Source organism: Myotis daubentonii, chromosome 3 (genome assembly GCF_963259705.1).
Source record: "Myotis daubentonii chromosome 3, mMyoDau2.1, whole genome shotgun sequence".
Lineage (NCBI taxonomy): Eukaryota > Metazoa > Chordata > Mammalia > Chiroptera > Vespertilionidae > Myotis > Myotis daubentonii.
The window spans coordinates 152,363,910-152,369,909 of record NC_081842.1 but is presented as its reverse complement, the minus strand read 5'-3'; positions in this window follow the sequence as shown (position 1 = coordinate 152,369,909).

Here is a 6,000-nt window from a genome sequence, read left to right as displayed (position 1 = left end):
GAGCTGCAACTCTAAGCAACTATGTTACAAATATAGAAGCTAAACAAACCCCAGAAACCTGCTTTAGTCTGCCGGGCTTCAGCCAGCAGGATCACAACATTGTAAGCAAAGGCCAGAAACCTACTTTCAGCAGCAGAGGCCTAAGAGCTGGAGCCAGGCCTCAAAGCTAAAGCTGGCTCAGAATTAAAAAAGATAAAGAAAAAAAGGAGCAGTTGGGATCTTCAGTCACCCCCAGCCTGAAAACAGCCCTCAGCCCCTCACCCAGACTGACCAGGCACCCCAGTGGGGACCCCCACCCTGAAGGGTGTGTGACCAGCTGCAAACAGCCATCATCCCCTCACCCAGGCTGGCCAGGCACCCCAGTGGGGACCCCCACCCTGATCCAGGACACCCTTCAGGGCAAACCAGCTGGCACCCACCCGTGCACCAGGCCTCTACCCTACATCGTAAAAGAGTAATATGCCTCCCAGCACCCGGATCAGCAGAGCCGCGAGGCCTCCTGGCACCGGGATCAGAGTGACAGAGGGCAGTGCCCAAACCCCCTGATCACCCTGCGGCTCTGTGTGTGACAGGGAGCAGAGCCACAACCTCCCTATCCACCCTGCTCTGTTCGTGACAGGGGAAGGCGCCCCAACCCCCTGATCAGCCCTGCTCTGTGCCTGATAGGGGGGCACTCCCCAACCCCTGATCACCCTGAGGCTCTTTGTGTGACAGGGTGCGGTGCCCCAACACCCTGATTGGCCCTGCTCTGTGGGTGATAGAGGGCGGCGCCCCAACCCCCTGATGGGCCCTGCTCTGTGTGTGACAGGGGGCAGCGCCCATAACCCCCGATTGGTCCTGCTCTGTGTGTGACAGGGGGTGGCGCCTCAACCTCCCCATCGACCCTGCCTTGAGTGTGACAGGGGGCGGTGCCCCAACCGCCAATCGGCCCTACCCTGAGCATGACTGAGGGTGGCATCGCAACCTCCCAATCGCTCTGCTCTGTGTATGACAGGGGGCGGTGCCCCAACTCCCCAATCGGCCCTGCTCTGAGCCCTACCAGAGGCTGCACCTAGGATTGGGTCTGTCCTCTGCCACCTGGGAGCAGGCCTAAGCCAGCAGGTCGTTATCTCCCGATGGGTCCCAGACTGGGAGAGGGCACAGGCCAGGCTGAGGAACCCCCCTCCCTCCCGAGTGCACAAATTTTTGTGCACCGGGCCTCTAGTACAGTATAATTTACTCTAGGAGCAATGCTGTATATTATATCCTAATGACTTATTTATTTTATACCTGTAAGACTGTACTTTAGATTTCCTTTACCGATTTCTGCTACTCCTCATCTGGTGCCTCTTGCAACCCCCAATCTATAATAATAAAAGCATAATATGCAAATTGAATGAACAACTGAACAGCAGAATGACCGTCCGGATGACCTTCTGGACAACCATGCTATGACACACACTGGTGCCAGGCCAGCCAAGTTGGGTGCATTGCCATTGGTCTGGGGGCCAGCTATTGCCCCACAATTGCCCTGCAGAGGGAGGACCAGGCCACTGGCCCACAAGGCAATCAATTGTTGAGGAGGGCGGGGGCGCCTCCACAATTTCCTCAAAAAGGGAGGCCCAGGCTACCAGGCCAGCAGTGCTGCAGCAGGTGGGAAGGGCCTCCCTCTGCAAAGCCATGGATCACAAAGCCCCATGATAGATCACCCAGCAGAGGAAGGCCCAGGCCAGCCAAGTGATCACACCCCACACCTGTTGCCCATAGAGGGAGGCAACCAGTGGCTAGGGAGGGGGAGCAGTGCCCCACAAATGGCAAGTAGTGGAGTGGTGGGGGCGGGGCCAGCTGCCAGCAGCTGGGGGAAGGAAAGCCCTGATAGGCCCTGATCTCCAGCCAGTCCTAGGGACCCTACCCGAAGGGTCCCGGATTGCAAGAGGGTGCAGGCCTGACTGAGGAACACCCCTTCCCCTCCCATGCACAAATTTTGTGCAGCGGGGCTCTAGTTCTGTTTATAAACGGGCTTGTTTTTTTGTTTTTAGTCCACATATGACACCATATGGTATTTGACTTTCTCTGTTCTGATTTATTTCACTTAGCATATGCTCTCAAGGTCCATCCATGCTGTTGCAAATGCCAAGGTTTCATTTTTTGTTATGGCTGAGTATTATATGCTGTACATATATATATACACTGTTTGGCCAGATTATTATGCATTTAGAGATCATAATAATCTGGCCACTCAGTGTATATGTCACATTTTTTTTTATCCATTCAGTTGTCAATGACCCTTAGAGTGTTTTTATATACTGGTTATCTATACTAATAAAAGAGAAAAATGGTAATTGGCGTACGACGATACCCTTTTCATTGGCTAATCAGGGCTATATGCAAATTAACTGCCAACTAAGATTGGCAGTTAACTGCCAACAAGATGGCGGTTAATTTGCATATGTAGGCACAATGCAGGGAGGCGAAAGGGAAAGCAGGAAGAAGCCCCCTGCCACTGACAGTGATCGGAAACCCAGGGGGGAGCTAAGAGCCATGATCGGAGAATCAGGTGCCTTTTCCGCCCTGGCCAGTGATAGCAGGAAGTAGGGGTGGAGCCAGCGATGGGAGCTGGGCACGGTCGAAGCTGGCAGTCCCAGGAGCTAGGGGTCCCTTGCCTGGGCCTAAAGCGAAGCCCACGATCGCGGGGCCGTTGCAGCTGTGGGTCCCTGCTGCCCAGGCCGGACACCTCAGCCAGAGGCTTCCTGCAGGGGCAGGGGCGGAGCCTGCGCGATCGCGGCACCCCCCTGCTGCCACTGCAGGTCCCCGCTGCCCAGGCCGGACGCCTAGGCCAGAGGCGTCAGGCCTGGGCAAGGGGCCCATCCTGCGATTGGAGGGTGATGGGGGTCAACGCCTGAGGGCTTCCCAGTATGTGAGAGGGGGCAGGCTAGGCTGAGGGACACTCCCCCCCCCCCCACACACACCCAGTGCACGAATTTCGTGCACCGGGCCCCTAGTTATAAATAATGCTGCAATGAATATAGGACTCTATATAAATTTCTGAGTTAGTGTTTTCTTTCTTTCTTTTTTTTTTTCTGGATAAATACCCAGAAGTGGAATTGCTGAATCATATGGTAGTTTTCTTTTTATTTTTAATGGTAATAATCTCCATAATGTTTTTCATGATGGCGACATCAATTTCAGTCTCATCATCAGTGCACGAGAGTTCCCTTTCACACTAAGATTATAAAAATTTCATCTATTTTTTTCCAGAAGCTTTATTTTAAATATTCACTTTACATTTAAGACTATGATTCATCTCAAATTTAGTTTGCATATCATGTGAGTTGAAGGTCAATATTCTTCCCCCGCCCCCCAAAATATTGTTCCTACACAAAAGCAGAAAGGCTGAGAGAACAATAGAGTCTAGTTTAAGTTTTGCATGATTATTGTTATGGTTCTCAGAGGAATAAAAATAAAGTGCTTTCAAGTTTGAGTTCAAACTCCCCTTTCTATGACTGTAGAGTTTACTTTCTGAATTGTGGGAAGAATAAGACTAAGGAAAGAGAATAGAAGACAGAGAGGTGGGTGGCCTATAGATGGACAGTAATTACCCAGAAGAATTTTGTAGACAGGAAGGGTGAAGCATCCACACATAAATCTGTTTTGCACAGAGGCAAATACTTCTTCTACCAGTATCTCAGAGTCCCACCTGTGCCCACAGACCATTAGCCACCACCCAACCAAGAACTGTACTCTGTCTGCACCTTGCAGTCAACTGTCCCAGGTCTCCCTGATTTGGAGGCAGCCCATGAGCCAGAGACTACTTGGCAGGAATGATGATCAGAGTGTCCCATGGTTTTGTTCACTTCCATCAGCTTTGCCTTAAATTCACAACACTCCAACCCTATCCCAAAACCAAAGCAAACCCTTGAGCAATGGCATGGGGCTTAAGATATCTAGAAGGGTGTAGTATGTGAGGGAGAGCAAGTCTACCCTGAACAGAACCTGCCTGATATCTCCTCATTGTAACATGCATCTCTCATTATATAATTTAATGTGTCTCTAGACTCAGTAACCATGCTTTTAAATAAAGAATCCATGTAAGGATCATACTAATCATTATTACTATATTCAGCAAAGATTGAATCACTCTGTAGGGAAACTTTGTATTTGCAGTTTATTTCTTCTTTGCAGTTTTTTTGGTTCAATAAAATTACAAACATCATGATTCTAATTTTAGTTTAGTGGCAACTGAGTGACATTCAGAAGTTGCTCAATCAAGTAGTTTCCTGTGGAGGGAGGGAGCTGGTTAGTAAGTTATGTTCCTAGCATTTTTAGAGTATGGTACATTCGTTTTCTTTTATTTTCATCTCCACATAGTTTGCTTCAAATTTAAGTTTCTTGATATCTTCCTTGTATTTCTTCTGGAGAGACTAATTTTTTCTGAGAGAAAAAAATGAAGACTGAACTCACACAGTGTAAAACATTTCCCACATTTGCCAAATTCTTATCCTTTTCAATACCTATGTTAATCCTTCATGAGTTTTTGAAACTTATTTGTGACCTAAGTGCACTTCTCAATTTCTAATATTTCACTCTCTCCAGAGTATCCTGTTTTTCATTAATATTTCTGAGTTCTATTTAGCTACAGAAATGTTGTTCTCTTGTAGTTTCTAAACTTTTAGTGACCCAGAATCATATTCTTGGCCCTCTTCACCCACATGCACTACACTCTTCCTGGAAATTATATCATTTTCTCCTTCAACTCTGATCTGGGTAGTGTGGCCTCTCAAATATCTATCTAAGAAGGTGAGAAAGATGAGTGAATTGCATTGGGAAGGTTACTACATGATTCAGAATCATGGCAGATGTTTGATGAGGGAACTTAGTACAACTCTCCAAAACTTAGAGCAGTGGTTCTCGACCTTCCTAATGCCGCAACACTTTAATACAATTCCTCATGTTGTGGTGACCCCCAACCATAAAATTATTTTTGTTGCTACTTCATAACTGTAATATTGCTACTGTTATGAATTGTAATGTAAATATCTGATATGCAGGATATATTTAGGCTACCCCTGTGAAAGGGTCGTTCGACCCTCAAAGGGGTCGTGACCCACAGGTTGAGAACGGCTGACTTAGAGGCAAGGTAACAGTAATAATTTGAGGAGATCGGGTCCTGTGCCAGTCCACACTGTATTTCTGGGTGGACATCTGGACACAACAATTACTTGGAGTAGAGCTTGGAGAACAGGATGATACAGGCAGCCTGGGTATATAATTACATGATTAATAGTGTATATGGTCATGGAGTCTTCCTCCTACTCATTAGGGTTCCTGCAGAGATAAAGTTACACCAGGTCTGGCAGAAAGAGAATCAACTTGAACTCTACTGAGTACGATAGACAGACCAGCTATTCTTCCACAAGGCAGGACTCAGAAACATTACTTATCCCTCATGAAATTACAATTTCCTCATTTGAAAAAGAGAATATAGTACCTACAACTTAACATAAGGATTTGATAACAGATTGATTGTATAGCCATTGCACAGTGCCTGGCAGTGAATACCTTCTGCTTATTAGTGATTTAATAATAAAGGATCCTGTGAGATTTTATCCTGCAAGTAATACCCTTTAGTAACCAGAGATGGTCACAGGTAGAAGCAGTATGAGAATGAAGTGTCTACTAGTGTTTGGGCTAGAAAAATTCTTAATCTTACATAACGATCTAACTGCTAAGCACATTTTTTATTAAGTGCAGTGGAAAATAAAATGGCGATGACGAAGTTGAATGCCTAAAGTTTAAGATTTAGAATCCTCTCTTGCTCTGCCATGAACTGGGCTTTCTCCATGTCCATCTTCTCAATCAATTGCTTTATTTTTACCTCATGAATCTTGTTTATCTCTCCCATCATCTGCTCATTTTTCTTTTGCATTTCCTCGATCATTTCTCTTATAGATTCTGAGGAAGAAAAATGAGCTGAGAAACATGAGGATTAAATTGTTATAATCTTATTTTGCCTTTCAACGC